Consider the following 21617-nt stretch of genomic DNA (forward strand, 5'->3'; position numbering starts at 1 on the left):
ACACTCTACTATAGTTATCCATTACAATGCAATAAAATAAGCAAATACTAATAACATGAAAAAGTTTCTGCTAAATTCTCATTTTTAAAATGATAGCCATAAAACTATGATATTAGAAGTCACAATAGGGGTCACCAGTGGCTTTCCAATAACTAGAAGGAAGCAAGAGGGGCCTTTGGGGGGTGTTGCTCTTTTTCTTGATCTAGATGCTGATTATATGGCTTTGTTCAGTTTGTGAAAAACTTTCAAGCTGTGCTCTTACAGTATGCCCAGATATAATGTAAAATTTTTGAAATAGAGTCACATTGTTGCCTAGTTTTGTTGCTATGAAATGAATTTGTCATGTTTTTGAGTTTTTAAATTAGGTACAACTTGATTTAAGTTCATACTTCATCCCAAACTTATTAAGCAGGTTATAATGTGGCTGAAACTGCCTCATTTTGAAATTTATTTTGAATTACTTTTCATTCTGCTTGGTGAATTAGATGCTATTAGGTTACAAAGATTTTAACACATACAGAAAAGCCGTCCCCAACTCACCATTGATTAAATATTTAATTTTTAAAATTTTCTTAAGGTATTTTAGGCTAATAATGAAAAATATAAAAAAATAAAAGAAAATAAAAAGAAAAAGAAAAATATAAAACTAGGGGACTGAAATTGGTAAGAGTAGGACCAAGAATGCAGAAGGAGGAAACCTTTAAAAGAGTAAGGCAATGGGAAAAGAAGGGTATACAGTTTCCTCCTAAATTGGAGAAAAGTTAAGATTGCACACAAATGAGGATGGTACTGATTTTTTTCCAGGGAATAATGAAACAAGATTCTGTACTAGAATATAATGTTGGGTTAGGGCTAGTAGTTCAAGGACAAGGGAAATGGGAAATAGCATTGATAAGGTAAACGTGGCTGAAAGTCAAGGGAACTGAGGATACTAGTGAGAGTGTGGTTTAAAAAGTCAATAAAAGGGTTCCCACAGTTTAGGGAGATAAGCAAAGGTAGGAAATAACTGATAAACTTTGAGAACAAAGACTGGAGGTCATGCTGAGGACAAACTGTAGACTCAATAGCAGTGAGCCAGTAAGAGGATACAAGAGTAGGTGGCAGTGGGTAGAGAGAAACTTACAATAGAAAAATTTGCAGGTGTTGTAATTTCATCTGATGACTGGATTCAAGGAGTGACTACATCTGTGGATTTTGATATAGATGAAAAAGAGATGATTGGAAAAGAGAACGATGAGAAACTGGGAGGTCAGGGTTCTAAGTGAGTCATTATCATGGATGCTAGAATCATTGGGCTGGGACGGGACATGCAGATAGTTCCAAGGCTGACACAGAGTTTCAGAAGCACATTGGGCACAGGCAAGGAAGTAAATGGCTATCTTGGTCACAGCCAACTATATGAAAATACAAGCAGGCAAAATTTGTCTTTGGCATATATTACCTTTGTTGTGTAGCATTTTTTTTCTAGTTTTGTTCACCTACTCTCGACTAACCTCATTATCCTCATGTTGCTCTCACTGTACACTTCCTCTGCTTTTGACATATGTGAAATCCCAAATGATCCTAAGGCATACATGGAGAGTTCTTGATGGCTATGTCACTTTTTCCACTTATTGTTGCATTTTGACAGAGTTTTCTCCTGACAAATCCTTAACCAAAAAGTGGTCATTTCAGGGCCAATACCCTAAAGAGGTGTCTGCAAAGTCATGGAATTCCAGCCCGGGAAGGGAAGGAGGCTCTTCCTGTTTTGAAAAATCTTTCTCCAATATTGATCTATTCTTTTAGCCCAGGACTTCAACCATCTCCATAAAATGTGAGTTTCTGAGACGTTAGGGCTGGTTTAAGCCAATACAGAGATACCCACGAAAGGACTGACTCAGTCTTTTGCTCTTGACCAGTGCTCAAGGCAGACTAGTGTGCTATGAGATATTGATTCCTTCCATCTTTATTCCCTGTACCAGTGAAATATCATCATTTTCAATATATGCTTCAACGCAAAAGGTTTGGGAAGCACCGACATAGCAGACATTCAAAAGCAGTTGGCATATATTGAGCACCTACTGTATACCAAACACTTCATGTCTGGTATATAATACTTAACCTTTGCAGCAATCCTATTAGGTCGGTACCATTATTCTGATTTTGCAGATAAAGAAAATGAGATAACTTGCCAACCAACTGTCACAGACACAGGAAATGGCAGCAACAGGATGCCAACTCAGGTGATTTGGAACCAGAAAGTACACTTAACCACTATCCATTGCCTCTAAATAAATGTTTGCTAGCTCTAAATAAACATTTTAATTTAAATTTTTTCTACGTTTGTTTTCAGCACCCCTATAAATGGCAGGACTAGGATACAATTCCATCATACCCTGTAGGTTAGCTGTAGCCTGACAGGGAGGAGCGAGAGCTGAACACGGTGGAGCTTTGCTTCTCTTACAGCACCGTCGCCGCGTTTGCTTGGGAGTCCCTTAGCCCTAGATCTGCTTTTCCGTGTCTCTTCAAAATTATCTGATCAACAACTAAGATATTGTAATTTGTCCTGTGTTTTATTCTCTCGCACCTGAATCCTCAATATAATGACAAACTCTGTAATTTTTCATTTAGGGGTATAATGTGTTCCAAGTCTGTTAAACCCTTGTTGCCCTCCTACCGCCTGGCCTGCCGTTCTTCCACAAAAAGGCCCTGGCCTCCGGGTGTTTCTTGACACGCGCACGCGCACGCGCACACGCACGCGGCTTATCTTACAAGTTTCTCCATGCCCTCGGTAGGGGAGTAAAAAAAAAAAAAAAAAAAAAAAATCACGGCGAGCCTGAAGGTCCATTTCTCAGGCGGGGGAGGCATGTAACGAAATTAGTTTTTGCTAGGTATTTTTTTTTAATCACAGCTTGAGAGGTACAAACCGCAAGGAAGAACTGAACTAGTTTCTTGGCAGGTCACGCCAGCTCTGGGGGGGTTCACCGATCAATCGCAGCCAAACTTGGAAATACATATCGTGGCAAGGTTCGTTTATGGAAGACTCGCACCGAGGCCGCCGCCGCCACGGTCTGCGGTCACCTCGTGTCGAGTCACGACCATCGAGTCCTTCACTTTCCCTGAGAAACTCCCACGCCTGCCCTGTCCCCAGGGGAGCCGGCGGTCCCTCGGGGAAGGCCGCGAGGGCAGGCCCGGGGCACCACAGCGAGACGGGACGGCGGCGGGCGTAGGAAGCACCGAGCTTCAGTTCACGAGCCTGTTATTCCACGGAAAAATGGAACATTCCGCTCCTTCCGCCCGCAGAGGAGAGGCGGGGGGAACCCTTCGATCCGGTCTAGGAAAGGCGACGCGGGCGCAGCCGCCGGAATCCCGGACGCCAGGAGCCGCGTTACGGGAATCGCAGCTGCCCGGAGTCCCGCCCCTTCGCCGTCGGGCGGCCTCCCGACCAATGCCCGGGCGCGCCGGGTCTCGCCGGAGCCAATCAGCATACAGCCCCTAAATCCGGAGGCGGGGCGCGGCGAGGGCGCTGCGAGGCGGGGTCAGGGGGCGCAGCGCCCCGCGGTGGGAGGAGGGCCGCGTGCTGCGTCTGCGGGAGGGAACCGGGAGCGAGCCGGAGCAGGAGCTCAGAGCTGAGAGGCCGGCGGAGCCGCGAGGGGAACGCCCGGGCGCAGCTGAGCTGGAGGCCGCGACTGTGCGGCCGACCGGCCCGGCCTGGCGCCGGGGGAGTCCTGCGTTGTACGGATGCGGTTGAGTGAAGCGCCGAGGCCTGAGGTGAGGAGGTGTCGCGACCGAGTGAAGGGCCGCGTAGCGCGAGGACGAGGGCTAGGTCGGGGCGTTCGGGCCTGGGGGCCGGGCCCTCCAGGCGGCCGCCCTGCCCCGGGAGAGGGGCGCCCCAGCGCCGCGCGTCCCCAGCTTGCTAGTTCCAGCCTGGAAACCCCCCGCATTCCTCCTTCCATTCCGTGTTCACACAGCCCGGAATCTGATTCCCACAACTTTGTCACCTATATTTCTCCGGTACGCGCGCGCGCGCACACACGCCCACCCACACACACACACCACACACACACACACACACACACCCTTCTTAGGCCCACGCCCCCCAGTCCCCACTTTTCGCTCCTTTCCGTCTCCCCTTCAATTCCGCCGGCCCCGCACTTGACTCTTCACTTTCTACCTGGAAGTTAGCAGCTCCTCAGCAAAGCCATCTTTCCATCCTGAAATCATAATGTCTCAACCCTGTTGAAAGTTCACCTTAATTAAAACATTTTCAACTAACAGCCTCTTCTTTCTTCTTTTTCTCTCTCACATGTATCCGTCCTTAAAGAATCCCACCTTAACGCTGTATCTGAAAAGTACCAAATCCATCTTTAAAACTTAACCCCTCCCCCAAGCTTAAAGGTTATTCCAAGCGGCAAGGTTTTGTTTTTCAGTAGATGAACAGCATTTTATTCATAACTCCAAATGAAAAAAATATCAGTTCAGAAATAAGACTTGCCACTTGGAGGTTGTTGGGGTTTTGTCGTGTCCCCCCCCCCCCCTTCAGAACACCCATTTTCGGCTTGATTTGTGTAGTCCTGGGCATTTCAGCAGTTACACTAAGCTTTAAAATAATTAGTGATTAGAATGCCAGGGTGACTCTTATAAAAGATTGGAGTCTTTGGTTAAGTCGGAGCTGTAAACAAACCCTTTAGACCGTGTGACTGCCAGCTTCAAGTTGGAACAACTCTTAATTTGAAATTCCTGACTCAGATCATCCTAGGAGCTGTTCGCCATTATCTTAATTTCTTAAATTCATGGTAATTCCCATTTTGAAGTATTTTTGAACTGTAAATGGAACTCTACGTTTATAAAGCCAACTGGATACTAAGTTAAATCCTGTTTTCCAGTTATTTCTTTCGGGGGATAGTTTTTGAACACTTGTTTTTAATTACAAGTGGAAGAAGAAAGTTACAGGATGGAGAAAGTGTGAGAAAAGGGGAGTAAGTTTCATGGTGGAATTTTCCCCTCTTTTCAAGTCTGTATAATTGACAGTGCTACAACATGTTTAGTTTTCTCATAGGTAATTTGGAATATTCTAAATACTGCGGACATATTTTCTTATGTAATGAAAAATGTGCACAGTGTCCTCATTTTTATTTATGACTTGCAGTGTTTTCAGTTTATTTATAGGTTTTCCCAAGGGCATTTGCACTGCAGTTAAATGTTAGGGTGAATGTCGATTATTATATACCTTTGAAGTAAAATGTCTCAGTATCTACTTTACAGAGAAGGAAACTGAGGCTCAGGGTCCTTTTGAAACGTAGATCTGTGTAATTGCAACCCCTGTACTCTCACTTGGTCGTTCTGTTATACTGACACACTTCTCATGGAGGATCCACTACTACAGTTTAGTTTGGCCACTTATGGACTCCCCATAACTGCTCTGCAGGGAGGGCTTTTTTCCTCCACAGAAGCTATTTTAGAGCTTCTCATTTTAACAGGAGTCAGGACTCCCTGGCTCTAATGTATTTGCAGCTTGGCTTCTAGAGAAGTGTGGAATGTTCTCACAGTCTTCTCCATTTCTTGATTGCAAAGGCTGTATGATCAGATTTGAAGTTTCTACTCTGTTATTTTACATAATAAATAGTAACCACTTACTGCTGGCTACAGGAATTCACAAATATGCATGAGATATTGTTAGGACATGTATAGAGTTTATAGAAATTGGGCTGACAAATGTATGAAAATTGCAAGGATGCAAGGCAGCTTTAATTAAGTGTAGAATGATGCAGAAACTGCTGTAGATATCTAAATTAGGAGTGATAAAATATAAATTAGGAGTGATTATTTAAGAGTTGGAATAATCAAAGGATTGAGCAGAGGTCAGACCTGAAACCTTTGTGAGACCTGGATAAAGAGAAAAATGAAAGAAGCCCATTCCAAATAGAGGTCTATGTAGAAAGAGTCAGGAAAAAAAAAAGTATATTAATTACAATAGCCAGTACAAAAATAATGCTTATTTGTGCCAGTCACTGTTCTGAGCACTTTGCCTGTATTAATTCTTTTAATCCTCATAACCTTAGGAGGTAAATGTTACCATCTTCCTTTTACAAAGAAGGAAACCAAAGCAAAGAGAGGTTAATTTGTCTAGTGCCATGCTGAATAAGGGGTAGATCTAGAATTCATACATAGATAGCCTGGCTTCAGAATCTGAGCTTTTAACTGTGATGCATATATTCCCTCTTCATATAGTATATTTGAAAGGCAGTGACTAAAATAATATGGCCATACCAGGAGGTCTTTTAAAACCCACTCTTAATTGCCCTCATCATGCCTCAAAGTATCTTGGATTCTGAGGATATCGAGACATAGAAACAGTTACATTACAGGGCTTAAACTCCTATTATGGAATTGTACGCAAGTGCATTGGGAGCAAAGATGTTTGTGGGAATGGTGGGGGGGGATTTCCGTAGGAGACATGATGTTTCATCTGAGTTACACACGGGGCAAAGCAGAGTCTGGGGAAAGACATTGTAGAGTTAGGGGATGGCATATGTAGAAGTACAAACTTTTTTTTTTTTAAGTTTTTTTTTTAATTTTTTTTAATTTATTTATGATAGTCACACAGAAAGAGAGAGAGAGAGGCAGAGACACAGGCAGAGGGAGAAGCAGGCTCCATGCACCGGGAGCCTGACGTGGGATTCGATCCCGGGTCTCCAGGATCGCGCCCTAGGCCAAAGGCAGGAGCTAAACCGCTGCGCCACCCAGGGATCCCCAGAAGTACAAACTCTTAAATAACAAAATGTGTTAGAGAAAGTCTGGTAGTTTGCTGTGTCTTGAGCTTGGTCTGTGGGAGTGAGCTTAGTCTGTAGGAGTAGGAAATGATAAAAAGTAGACCAAAATATGAATGGCGTGATGAGGTCAAAGAAAAATGAAAGCTTAGATATTTGCTTTGCATTTGGGAAACTGCATTAATAATTTCAACAGATTGTTCGCTATTCTCTTTAGATGTACAGCTACAAGTGGTAGCTTGAGGGAACAGTTTGAGTAGAGAGCTTTTTAGAGTCGTCTTTAGTATTTGTTTGTTTGTTGTAAGTAATCTCTACACCCAACGTGGGCCTTGAACTCAAAACTCTTAGATCAAGAGTTACTTGCTTTACCAGCTGAGCCAGCCAGGCTCCTCTAGAATAGATTTTAAATACTGGAAAAGATATGTTGGACAGGCACATGAAGCCAAATTTTTAGGTTCTTAAATAGCTAAAATATTTGGCATTGTTATTGCCCCTTGGAAAAACTTTTGAGCTTAAGAGTGACAAGTTTAAGGTAGTGTTTTAGGTATATTCATTCACCTATAATGTCAGAATGATTTGGAGGATGGAAAGAGACTGGAAGCAGGAAGGCAGATAAGTATTAAGATGATCAGTGCCTAAATCACATTTGTCATGGTAGAGGGTAGAAAAGAAGAGACAAATGGGAAAGACAGCATAAAAGAAGATTGGATAAGCTAGAATTTAATGGATCCCATTGACTTTAGCAATTCAAAAAAGGTGGTCTTAGATGGGGGAAAGATAAGTACTGTGACTTTTTTTTAGAAGCGCATGCAGTTACATATATATATATATATATATACATGTGTGTATTGTTTTTAGACCTTTCTATTTGAGTTAGAGGCAGAATATCCAAGACAATGATACGTAACTGGAATCAAAAGAAAGGTCCCAACCAGAGTTCTTGAAATTATTTTGTTTGAAATAGTGATAGTTAAAGTCATATGTCTTCAAAGAAGTTGTTATTTTTTAAAAAAAAATTTTTAAAGTTTTTAAAAAACAGTAGGTTCCAAATACTCAGGTACATTCATAGCCGAGAGGTAAAACCTAGCAGAGAATTCAGTGAAGAAGACAATAAAGTAGGTAAAAGAATTCAACCACATGAAACCATTACATAGAAACCAGAAGAGAAAATTCAAGAAGCAAACATGGTCAACAATGTTTCAGAAACATTTGTGATATTGTTACAATGGCTACAGTCTCTTTTTCTGTGTCTGTTTAGTATAGCTCAGTGAGATTTAATGAGATACTAGTTAGCTAATGGATCATGACTAAGAGAGCTCTAAGTGTTGAAATGTGGCTGTAGCGTAGATTATTATTTTAAAGCTGTCTGTATACATATCCAGAGCCGGAGTTTTATTCTTTTCAGCACAATAAATCTGTTGCCCTCTTAAAATTTAGATGTTCTGCCTCCAGACTTTCTTTTTCTCTTTACTCAAACTAATCAGTTTCATCCTGTGCTCTGAGGCATTTGTATTGGTTGTCTACACAACCTGTTTTTGTTTGGATGTTCTGTTGTATGTATGCCCTCACCTCCATTCCCTAACACAAAGTAAACTCATCAGAGCTGTGTTTCAGAGAGCACAGCTCTGGTTTATACACTGGCATGTGCTGGGATTTTGCCATTGATAATCTTCATTTGGCATTTAGAGTCAAAGATAACATATAGCTCAGGTGTATGCTATTTTCTCTCTTTAGAAAAAAAATCTTTTTTTTTTTTCTTTAGAAAAAATCTTTATGTGTATTTTCATTTCTGGGCCTTCCTGGGCCCTTTGGGAATTGGGCTATTCTCCAAGCCTCTGTAGCATTCTGTGCATATTCTACCTTTCTGAACTTTGAACTTCTTAAGAGCAAGATGTGTTTATTTGGCTCCAACTGTGTTTGTTATATTTTATTTAAGCTGTACTGAGAATGTGGGTGGTCATCAGAAATACTCCTTAAACCTTTTTCATAGGTCTAAAACAGTTGGTCATAATATGTAGGGGGACTTATCTAACTCTAAGGTCATAAACCTAACTGTATTTTCTTCTAATACTCTTAATCTGAAGATCCTTAATTGGGAGTATATTTATCTGCAATGAAATAGAGCTCTTCAACTTTGTGGAGCCAGTTGTCCCAGTACTGTTTATTAAATGCTGCTTTATTTCCCCGGTGATATGAAGTGCTTTTATTTTTTTTTTAATCAGATGATTAAATTCTTAAGTATATATGGATCTCTTTCTGGATTTTTGGTTTTATACCATTGATCGAATTATTCATATGCAATGTCATGTTTTAATTACTATAATGTTGTAGTACATCTTCATAGATGATAGGACAAGTATTCTCTTTATTCCTTTTGAAAATTGGCTTTTGGCTATTACTAATATTTTATATGAAATTTTAAATTGGTTTGTAAAGTTCTATAATAAACCACTTTGCAATTTGGATTAAAATTATATTGCATTACTATATTAATTTCTGAAGAACCATTGTCTCTATGTATAGTTTGTTTTTCATTCCATGGCATTTAAGTCTTAAATGATGAGCTATTTAGTAAAGGTTTATAGTTTTCTGTATAAAGTTATTACATAGCTCTGATTAGATTTTTTCTTAGCTATTACAGTTTTTGATGCTATTAGGAATAGAATTTTTTCTTTTACATTTCTAATTGATTATTCCTGGTATATAGGAAAGCTCTATATTTTGATGGTCTTTTGCTTAAATCTGATGTTAAATTTTCAGTAGTGGTAGTAGTTTGTCATTTGATTCTTTTTTTTTTTTTCATAGATAATATCATCTACAAGTTTTTCTTTTTCCATTTTTATATTACTTGTTTGTTCTATTTTTGGTTAAGCCCTCTGGAACAGTGTTGAATAAGTGATAACTCCAAGCACCTTGTTTGTATTATGACTTGAATAGGAATGCTTCTAATTTTTATTTTTGAATATGACATTTACTCTAGGTTTCTGATAAAGGACTGTGGCAGCAACAGCAAGAGCTGTGTTGGTAACAACAGGTTACCATGTATTGTGTACATAATATGAGCAGGTAGATTCCAAGTGCTTTATGTTTATTGATTTATTTGATCTTCACAAAAGTCCTAGGTAATAAGTGGGTAGGTGGTGCTGTTATGCTCATTTTATAGATAAGGAAAATGAAAGTGAGGGATATCAAATAACTTGGCTAAGATGTTTTACAAAAAAATTAAGGAGTCCGGGTTTGAACATAGGCAGTCTGATTTCATAATCCATCCTCTTCTTTGTTGTACTTTATCAAGATAAGGATGGTCTCTTTCAGTCTTAGTTTTCTGACACTTTGTTGTTATTTTTTAATTTGAATTGAATAGTTGTTGAATATTATCATTATCAGATGATTCTCAAGCATCTATTGGAATGATTGTATAGTTCTCTTAATAAATAGAGTGGGTAGTATTTAATATTGTTATCTTTTTGCTTACTGGACCATACTTATATTTTTTAGGCTAAATACTTGTTAGAATTTACGGGCTTTTTGTTGTTGTTTTCATGTATTCTGCTAAAATTAATTTGCAAATGCTTTAATTAGGATTTTTCACACCAGTATACATAACAGTTTGACAATGGTTTTATTATGTACTCCTTGTTTGATTTGGTATCCAAATGACTATGCAACTTGCACTTAGGGCCAAAATGAGATTATAAGGATAGGATTTACTCTCCTGCCTAAAACAACCATAAAACAAACACATGAGACAATATAATCAAGATACTTCACACTGGATAATGAAAGGGCACTAGTCTTGATAGGTGGGAAACAAGTAAGATGAAACATATGATTGCACTAGCCTACTATTTTGAAAAAGTTTCCAGGCCATGACACAGGTAGTGGGAATCCAGGGTAAGCTCCATGGATTCTCTTTGACCTGTGGAGATGGCTGGCAATATCAAAAGAGCCAGAGTTCACAGAATAGAATACTAGAGGACTCTTGAAAGCTTCAAAGGTCCCATTAAACTATTTAGCTGAATACTGACCAGTGCATGCATATAAAGAAATTACTGTAGGCCAGGGAAAGAACCTCCTGGAGGGGTAAAGATAACAGTACTTGGTGGTTGCATAGGGTCAGGAAAGGTACTTGTCCTCACCAGCCAAGGTGGGAACTGTTTGACTCATGGGACACTGATAGAGATACAGAAGAATCCTGCCTCAGTAGTAGGGAATAAATAAATCACCCTAGAATAAGCACTGCTCCAACCTCACCCAGTGTATCTTTTTTTTTTTTTGAGTTTTAATTTTAATTCCAGTTAGTTAACATACAGTATGATATTAATTTCAGGTCTATAATATAGTGATTCTTTATTACACCCAGTGCTCATCACAAGTGCACTCCTTAATCGCCATCAACTGTTTCACCCATCTCCCCTCTGGTAACCATCAGTTCATTTTCTTTAGTCTTTCTTGGTTTGCCTTTCTTTTTTTCCCCTTTGCTTGTTTTATTTCTTAAACTCCAAATATGAGTGAAATCGTATGATATTTGTCCCTGACTTGTTTCGCTTAGCATAGGATTCTCTAGTTCCATCCACATCATTGCAAATGCCAAGATTTCATTCTTTTTTGATGGCTGAGTAATAATCCATTGTGTATATATAACACATCATCTTTATCCATTCATCAGTCAATGGCTGTTTCCATAATTTGGGCTATTTACATAATTTGACTATTGTAGATAGCCCTGCTATAAGCGTCAAGTGCATGTATCCCTTTATATTAATATTTTTGTATTCTTTGGATAAATAACCTAAATATTTTTTAGGTATGTAAAAACTTAAAGAATCCATCACTAGCAGAACCACACTGCAAATAATAATCCATCATGATCATCATCATCATCATCATCCTTCAGACAAAGAAAATATTAGATGGAAATATAGACCTTAGAGAAAGGATTTGAAACTCTGGAAATGTTACTGACATGTATATATACATAAGATATTTATATTATAGAAATCTCTTTTATTTATTTATTTTTAAAGATTGTATTTATTTATTCATGAGAAACAGAGAGAAAGAGGCAGAGACACAGGCAGAGGGAGAAGTAGGCTCCATGCTGGGAGCCTGACGTGGGACTCAATCCCGGGACTCCAGGATCACACCCTGGACTGAAGGCAGGTGCTAAACCACTGAGCCACCCAGGGATCCCCCAGAAATCTCTTTTAAAATAATTGTTTAAACCAAAACAGTAACAGTATGGTTTACAACATATATAAAGTACATCTGAAGTTTATAAAATATGTAAAAGTAACTTGTATGCCAAAAATAGCATAAAGATCAAGAGGAGGAAAAAAAAAGATTAAGAGGAGAGAAATAGATGTCTACTCCTGTGCATGAGGTGCTATAACATCACTTGTAAACTGAAAAGTTTAAGATACATACTATAAACCTTAAAGTAATTACTAAGATAACAAAATAAAGAATTAATAGCTTATAAGTCAGGAAGGAAGGCAAAATAGAAATCCATACTCAACACAAATGACAGAAATAGAAGAAAAGGAGGAGCAGAGATTAGATAAGTAGAAAACAAATGCATAGATGATAGCTTTAAACCTAACTGTATCAATAATAATATATTAGTGGCCTAGACACCCAAAGAAAGCAAACTTTGTCCGATTAGATACAACTATATGCTACCTACCAAAACAAAGCACAACAAAAAACACAGTGCTCTTTAAATCTGAAGAAATAAACAGATAAAATATAAAAGAATGGAGAAAGATATACCATGATAACACTAATGGAAGAGAAGATTAGATGTCTGTAATAATGTCAAAATAGATTTCAGAGCAAAGAATATTACCATTGGTAAAGAACATCATTACACTATAGTAGAAGAGTCACTTCATCAAGACCTTGTATTTATGTGCCTAATAACATAGCTTCAAAACAGGGCAAAATCTAAAAGAAGTGGAGGAAGAAATAAAGCCACAGTTCTATTTGGGAATATCAGTACCTCCTTTTCAATAATTGGTAGAGGAAATAGACAGAAAATGACTAAAGATAAAGATTTGAATAACACTATCAACCAGATTGGCCCGATTGACATTTATATAACACTCCTGCAACAGGTATGCTTTTTAAGTACACACAGAACACTGATTTCAAGACTTATAAGCAGATAGATCAATGAAACAGAATAGACCAGGAATTGGGTAATTAGAGCTCACAGGTGAAATCCAGGGTGCCTCCTGTTTTTATAAAGTATTGTTAGAACACAACCACATTCATTTGTTTATGTATTATCTATGGCTGCTTTTGTGCTACAAACAGCAGATGGGGTAGTTCCAACAGACATTATGGTCTGCAAAGCCTAAAACATTTATTCTCTGGCTCTTTACGTAAAAAAGTTTGCCCAGCCGTGGAATAGAGTACTAAATAGACCCACACATATATGGACAACTGATTTTTGATGAAAGTGTAAAGGCAATTCGCTTGAGAAAGGATAGTTTTTCTACAAATAGTTTAGATACTATCCGTATGTAACAAAATGAACTCGAATACCTACTTTACACCATATATAAAAATTATCTCAAAATAGTTGATAGACCTGAGTATATAACCTAAAACTATAAAACTTACAACGAGAAAACATAGAAAACTTTTGAGACTTTGGGTTAGGCAAGGATTTCTCAGATACAGTACTAAAAGTATTAATTCATAGATTGGATGGACTCCATTAAAATGAAAATGTCTCCTCTTTAGAAAGCACAGTTAAAAGAATGGGAAGATAAGCCACAGATAGGGAGAAATTACGAAGGATTTTCTAATAAAGACCTTATATCTAGCATTCTATTTTTTTAAAAACTTTCTAAACATATTAATGAGAAAACAACACACCCAATTTAAAAATGAGCGAAGTATTTGGACACATCACCAAAGAAGAATATGAATATATACTTAACCATATATAGGACCTAGCTATTCAGTATTTTCCCAAGAGAAATGAAAGCTTATGTCCATGCAAAGACTTGGGACTAATATATTGTATTTATTCCACTAATACATTATGCATCTACTTACAACAAGGAAGTCAGTTCATCCAACAAATATATTGGGGTGCTTACTATGCCCGGTATGATTCTTAATGCTAGGAATACAGTAGAGAACAAAACAACAAAATTTCTTGCCTAATTTGCTAGCATTCTGTTTTAGGTGCACAGACAATGTATTAGTTTCCCAGAGTGGCTGTAACAAAGTGCCACAAACTGGATGACTTAAAATAACAGGAGTTTATTCTCTTAAGGTTCTGGAGGCCAGAAGTCCTTCTGAAACTCTTGATAGAATCTTTCCTTGCCTTTTCATTACTTCTGATGGTGGCTCTTAGTTAGCCCTTGACATTTCTTAGCTTATAGCTCTATCACTCCAATGCCTGCCTGTGTTGTCACATGGCATTGTGCCTGTGTGTTTCATAAGGATAGCCAATCATATTGTATTAAGGACCCACCCTACTCCTTTATCACATCTTAACTAATTACATCAGTCACAGCCCTATTTCCAAACAGGGTCACATGATGAGATACTGGGGGGTTAGGACATCAACATATCTTTCAGGAGGAATACACAATTCAATCCATAACAGCCAATAAAATAAGTAAATTAAATATTATTTTAGAGCAGGGGTTGGCATACTATGGTCTGCAGACCAAATCTAGTGTGCATCCTATCTTAATAAATAATTTTATTAGAATTTACCCATGCCCATTTGTTTACTATCTATAACAAAGTTGAAAAATTGCAACAGAGACCTTACTACCTACAAAACCTAAAATATTTATGGTCTGGCCCTTTACAAGAAATGTTTGCCAAATCATTTTAGAAAGTGTTAAGTGCCATTGAGAAAAAAAATAGGAAAGGGGGAAAAGCAATCCTGGGTGCTCAGGGAAGACCTGTTTGAGAAGGTGAATTTAAGAAAATGCTATAAGGAATTAATCTTTATGTATTGACTTAGAAAGGTGTCCAAATATAAGTGAAAAATGCATGTTACAGAACATTTTTGTGATCCCATTTTTGTATATTAAGAATGCATATACATGGGCGGCCCGGGTGGCTCACCGGTTTAGCGCCACCTTCAGCCCAGGGCCTGATCCTGGAGACCCGGGATCGAGTCCCACGTCAGGCTCCCCACATGGAGCCTGCTTCTCCCTCTGTCTATGTCTCTGACTCTCTCTCTCTGTATGTCTCTCATTAATAAATAAAATCTTAAAAAAAAAAGAATGCATATATTTATACAATATAATGTTGTAATATACAAATTGAAAAAGTCTTCTATAATCTCACCAAGATAACTAATGTGAACAATTTGGTGGATACTTTTGGAAAAAAGACTTGTATATGATGTATTTTCAACTTCTGTTCATTTGAAAATTTAAAAATAATTTTTCCTTTGCATTTTAATATCTCTTTGATATACATTTAATTTCTTATGTATTATTAAATTACATCAAAGGCTTAATACGTGTGAAATAGTAATGGAGGATTCAACTTCTTGCCCAAGTTTGAAGTTATCTTTTATATTTCAAAGAGGAACCACCATCATTCACACTAGAATTTAACCTGGTACTGAATTTTAGACTGAATTTTTATGTCTGTGTGCACAAAATAGTATGGCAGTTGAAGAGTCAGTAGCCTTTAACTGCTAGTGAAAGGGTAAAAGGTGTGATTCTGTTAATGATTTACTTTTACTTCCTTTGTCAAATTCAACAAAATATCCCTTTCATGTCTCTGTGACATTATGTCAACATCAGGGAAGTTTGGACTGGACATGGAGGGCTGATAATGTTTCCAAGTATTTTTCAAAACAGGACTAGGATGCTTAAATATTGTTATATAGGTGTTTATAGGATTGTTTTCTACTGAAGATCCAAGGGTATGTAAAATGGGATACTTTCAGAAAGGCTTATAGCAGGCAAAGATTTAAGAATTTATTATTATTTAATAATAAATATTATCAAAGCCAGCTTTCTGAACAAGGCTCTCCTCTCTTTATAGTGAGACCTGATGAAAAGAGCATGACCTTTGGAGACAGAAGACTTAGTTTCAAGTCCCTGTTTCTTCACTTCTTAATTTTGTGATTTGGGTACGTAACTTAAACTGTCAGAATTTTTCTTTTGTAAAGTTCCAGTAATTAATCCTTGCAATGGAAACCCATTGAATGTACAACACCATCGGGCCCTTAAGGTAAACTGTAGACTTAGGGTGATTCAAGTGTGTCAGTGTAAGTTCATCCTTGGTAAAATGTACCATTCTGGTGAGTGATACTGACCATAGCAGAAGCTATGCATGTGTAGGGGCAGAGGGTTATGGGAATTCTCTGTACCTTCCTCTCAATTTCGTTTAAACCTAAAGCTGTTCTAAAAATATAAACTCTTAAAATAATGAAATAATGATTCCTGCCCTATCCACCTCCTTTTCTAGGATATTAGGAGAATCAACTGAAGTAATTTACATAAAAGCACTTGTGTAATGTGACATAGTATGTAAGTGTTAGTATGCATTAATAATTAGTAATAATAGAATAGAGCAGAGTTGGATAATTTTTAAGATAATAATTAGTATAATGTAGGGTATGACTGACTCTTTGCATATTTATTCAAAGTAACACTGTAATGTGTATATATGATAGCATATTTAAATTGTCCCCATCCTTATCCCTGCCCAGCTTACTCATTCAACAAACATTACTTTGCCTTCTTTTTTGGCAATTGTACTTCATCTACCATTCTACAATTATAGGAGTAATGTTACTATAGTAACTAAGTTTATATTGACATTCTTCCTCCCATGAAATCTGTATCTAAGTGTATTATTCATACTTTTTCTTCTGTCCTTGCATCAAAAAGAAAAAGAGACTCAAAAATCAATCCGTAAGTAACAAAAATAATTTATAAAGGGCATAACTATTAAATATTTATTAATTATAACTCCCACTTAAGAAAATCCATGAGAATGAAAATGATTAAGAGTGATCAACTATAGGGATAATCTTGAATGTGTTCTAATTTTTAAAAACCATTTATAGACTTTATTGCTTTAATAGTGAATTACTTGTGATGCATCTTATAGCACCTTTCAACACATTACCTTGTTGAACCACTGTAGTTGGGGAATTGTCACTCTAGAAGAACCACTCAATGCTTGGAATAAACCTGTATATGTGGTTAATAATTATATTTTGGTTTTATAGAATCTTGTAAGATATATGCAGAATTCAAGGAAAATCATTGTATGCAATATGTGGTTATATGCATGGAAATATATACGTGAAAAATTCTGCCAGAGATGAAGGAGGATAAGGCTAATAATAGAAATTTAAGTTGAATATGTATTGCCAGCAAAATGAAAGGAGAGGAACAGTAAGCAGTATACTGTCAATTTGGTCCATTTTAAAACAAGCCCCAAAATGAAGTTGACTGTATTGCATTTAATATTTTAGGTAGTGCTACTGTGTTTCCATCTCTTAGGTTGGGACTATGAAATTAAGTTCCTTAATAGATGTTTCTTCACATCTCAATGACAATCTTTTAAAAATCAGGAAACATTACTTTTTATTTTTTATTTTATTTTATTTTTTTTAAATTTTTATTTACTTAGGATAGTCAGAGAGAGAGAGAGAGGCAGAGACACAGGCAGAGGGAGAAACAGGCTCCATGCACCGGGAGCCCGATGTGGGATTCGATCCCGGGTCTCCAGGATCGCGCCCTGGGCCAAAGGCAGGCGCCAAACCGCTGCGCCACCCAGGGATCCCAAACATTACTTTTTAAAAAAGATTTTATTTGAGTGACAGAGAATAAGCAGGGAGAAGGGACAGAAGTGGAGAGAGAGACAGAGAGAGAGAGAAGCAGACTCCTGCTGAGCAGGGAGTCCCATGTGGGCTCAATCCCAGGACCTGGAGATCATGACCTGAACCAAAGGCAGATGCTTAACTGACTGAGCCACCCAGGTACCCTTGCTTGCTTGCTTTTTTTTTTTTTTTTTTTAAAGATTTTATTTATTTGAGAGAGAGAGCACAAGCAAGGGGGGCAGAGGAAGAGGGAGAAGCAGACCTCGCTAAGTGCAGAGCCCGACACAGGGACACCATCCCAGGACCCTGGGATCATGCCCTGAGCTGAAGGCAGTTGCTTTACCAGCTGAGCCACTCAGGTGCCCCAGGAAACATTACTCTCTATTAAAATGTGAAGCCTACCTTTGCCTGTTTTTCTTTTACATACTTTGTTTCACAGCCCTGCTTAGGTAAATTTAATTGCTTTGTGGTAACTATAAATACTTTTATGGGATCTCTTTGTGTCAGAGTTTTGTTACAAGATTATAGTGCAGCAAGAGAAAGATTGCCAGTCTCTAGGAACCACAGAGAATCTTCCCTACACTGTGAACAAACTCCTTGGTGTAGGTGGTCTGGATGGCATGACCACATAGTACTCTCCCAGTATGCTCAGATGTTTTCTTCTTTTTGTCTTGATGAGCAGTTGAATTATGTGGATTTTTCTAATATGGGACTATTTAAAGTTAGGAAGTAAGAAATAAAACAGGTGGAGAAAAATAGTTCCTGCAACTTCATTCTTTAATCCTTTATCCTGGAATAGTCTGAACAGTTTGTGATGAGCAAATTATTTATAGAGTGATTGTTGCATGGTTAGCGGGTCAAGTTAGTATTGATATTTAATAAAAGAATACCATATTCCAGATGTAGTACTGTGAAGCCCTCATCAAGAAGTTCATAGTTTTGTAAAGTACTAAAGAAGTTACATCTCAAGTATTTTTTAATTTAAATTTAGGTTTGACTAAGTACTGAAGTCACAGGGTACAACATTGGAAAGATGCAAAGAGTATATGTAGAGGATTTCCCTTCTACCCTGGCATCTCATCCAGTGGCAACCAGTCTTTATTTTTATCCTGCTAGAGGTATTTTATGCTTATATAAGGAAATGAGTGTATGTTTTATCTCCTTTTGGGCTTCTCCCCCCAAATAACAAATATACTATTCTCTGCCTTAATAATATTTTATTTTAGATATCATTACACACCTCTAGGTAGAGATCTAGAGCTTCATCAGTTTTTTTGTAGCTACACGTATGCTATACTTGGATATACCATAATTTAACTGGTCCCCTATTCACGTGTCAACCTTTTATTATTAAAAACAATGCTACGGGGGCGCCTGGGTGGCTCAGTCAGTTAAGTGTCTGTCTTCGGTTGAGGTCATGATCCCAGGGTCACAGGATCAAGCTCTCTGCTCAGTGGGGAGCCTGCTTCTTCCTCTGCCTTTCCCTTTGCCCCTCCCTGTGCTTGTGCTTTCTCTCTCTCTCAAATGAATAAATAAAATCTTTAAAAAAAAAAAAACAGTGCTGTAGTGAATAACCTTGTATGTATTGTTTTGCTCATATCTATAGGATAAAATACTAGAAGTAGAATCATTGGATTCAAATGTGTATATATATTTTAATTTTGATTGATAATGTAAAACTGGACATAAACCTTGTCTGGGTAGTTCTTTGTTTATAATTGAGTTTTAATTTACAAACAATGAAATTCACTTTTAAATTCCCACAGTTTGTTGGGAAAGTTATGCCATTTTACACCATACTGTGCAGTGTATAAGAATGCCTTTATGTCATAGTCTCATAATACTGTGTTGATAATTTTTTAGTTTTTATATTTTTGCCAAAACTAGAAATGATACTGGGGTAGTTTTTGTTTTGTTTGTTTAGTGTTTTTACTAAGTACAACTTAACATACAATAAAGTCCACAGATCACAAGTTTACAGCTCAGTAAGTTTGGGTTTTTTTAAGGTTTTATTTATTTATTCATGAGAGACACAGTGAGAGGGTAAAAGACATAGACAGAGGGAGAAGCAAGCTCCCTGTGGGGAACTCGATGCAGAACTCAGTCCCAGGACCCTGGGATCACACCCTGAGCTGAAGGCAGATGCTTGACCACTGAGCCACTCAGGCATCCCAATCACAGTAAGTTTTAATCACTATTTAGTTCAAAGTATAGAACATGTCCAGCGTCCCAGAAGGCTCCCTTCTGCCCTCTTCCCCAACCCCCCAAAAAGATAACCACTGTTCTGATCTCTATCACCACAGATGACATTTGCCTGATTTTGAACTTTATATAGAGGGAATCATGTATAATTTTTTTGTGTCTCATTTCTTTCTTCTCTATTATATATGAAATTCAGTCATGTTGTAAGTACCTGTAGTTCATTTTCATTGCTGCAATTGAGTTACTTGAATTTTTCTGTTTTACTATATTTGTGGTTTTGGTTGCTTCTACTTTTCAGTACTTAGAAATAAAATTTGTATGTACATTCTTGTACATGTCTTTTGGAGGAGTGAAGCACTCATTTATTTTGACTCCATACTTTGGGTAGATTTGGTTGATTTAATATCTAATCTAATTAGCATTTAATTTATAAAGAATAAAATCTATCATTTTTAGTGTGCAGTTTTTAGGGAACAATTCCTCATAGGGCTTTTGAAGATTTTCTTAGAGGCTTAGAAAATAGAGATAATGTCTCTCTCTAGAGTAAAAGACAGACATGCTTATGCCCATTTTAAAAGGCCTGGTTTCCTAAGCTCAGTCTTCATCCCTGTAACATGACCCACTGGGTTTACAGGTGTTACCAGTCTCTCTTCACAGCGCTTTGTCAGAAATGGGGCCCAGGCAGCCAGCACAAGAAAATGCTAATACTATGAAAATGCTGCTCCTGGTATGAGTGATAAAGTACTCTGTCTCTGACACAAGAGTCTTGTGTCTTCGGCCAATATCCATGGAACGAGCAGGCTAAATTGTTAGCTTGCAAATAGGGTAAAATCTCAGTGCTTTCACAATTCTTGATAAAATTCAGTGAATTTTGACAAATATTTATAGAGTTTTATCACTGCCACAATGAGGTCATAGAACATTCTTACCACCCTTAGAAAGTTCTTTTGTACCTTTTTACATTTATTTCCCTTCTCCACTTCAGCCCCAGCCAGCCCCTGATCTGCTTTCTGTCACCCTGGTTGTGTCATTTATCGAATATCCCATAAATGGAATTATATAATACATAGCCTTTTATGCATGGCTTCCTTCATTCAGCTTAATGCTTTGGAGATTCATTCATGCCCTTGCATGTATCACTAGGTCATTCCCTTTTATTGCTGAGTGGTATTCTACTATATGGATGTTATTGTTTGGATATTGAGCATTTGTTTATTCTTTCTCCAGTTAAAAGACATTTTAGTTGCTTATAGTTTGGAACTATGATGAATAAAGCTGCTGTGAACATTTGAGTATAAGTCTTCATGTGGACATGTTTTTTTTAGTTCTCTTGAATACATTCTTGCAGCTTATTATTATGTTCATTTAACTTGGTAAAGAACTGCCAAATTGTTTTCCAAAGTGTTTGTATCCTCTTGCATTCCTTTCTGGGGTAGTTTTAATTTGCATCTTTCATTATGAGTAGAGTTGAAAGTATCAATCCATATGTTTAAATTATTTGTATTTCCTTTTCTATTAATTGCCTATTCAGCTCATCTTGCTGGTTTTTCTCTTAGGTGTTGGAGTTTTTTAGTGATTTGTAGGCATTCTTCATATGATGGGATTTTTTGGTCATGGTATGAATTACAAACTTTTTTTTTTTTTTTACATTTTGGCAAGTAGCTTTTGAGGTTGCTTTTGGTAGGTTTTGCCTACTAAAAGAAATTTGTCTCTCTGAATTACTTGCTAATAGCATAAGTCCTCACATGATAAAGAAACAGGATTGCTCTTTTAATTAACCTTAGAATATAAGTTGTGTTTCATCACTATTTTATGTAACCATAATTCCAGTGGGAATA

General features: G+C 37.5%; 1 protein-coding gene across 4 annotated transcripts in view; it reads left to right on the top strand.

Annotated features, from left to right (window-relative positions):
- The first annotated feature begins 3544 nt into the window (after nt 1-3544).
- IL6ST (interleukin 6 cytokine family signal transducer) overlaps nt 3545-21617 on the top strand; it is a 52680-nt gene continuing 34607 nt past the window's right edge. For 3 of the 4 annotated variants that reach the window (XM_055331708.1, XM_055331710.1, XM_055331711.1), the window contains exons 1-2: nt 3546-3750; nt 15786-15873. The gene's annotated coding sequence lies outside the window, so the exon portion shown is untranslated. Of the gene's footprint in view, nt 3751-15785; nt 15874-21617 lie in introns of all 4 variants that reach the window. The other variant, XM_055331709.1, reaches the window with a different exon arrangement.

Source organism: Nyctereutes procyonoides, unplaced genomic scaffold (assembly GCF_905146905.1).
Source record: "Nyctereutes procyonoides isolate TBG_1078 unplaced genomic scaffold, NYPRO_anot_genome, whole genome shotgun sequence".
Lineage (NCBI taxonomy): Eukaryota > Metazoa > Chordata > Mammalia > Carnivora > Canidae > Nyctereutes > Nyctereutes procyonoides.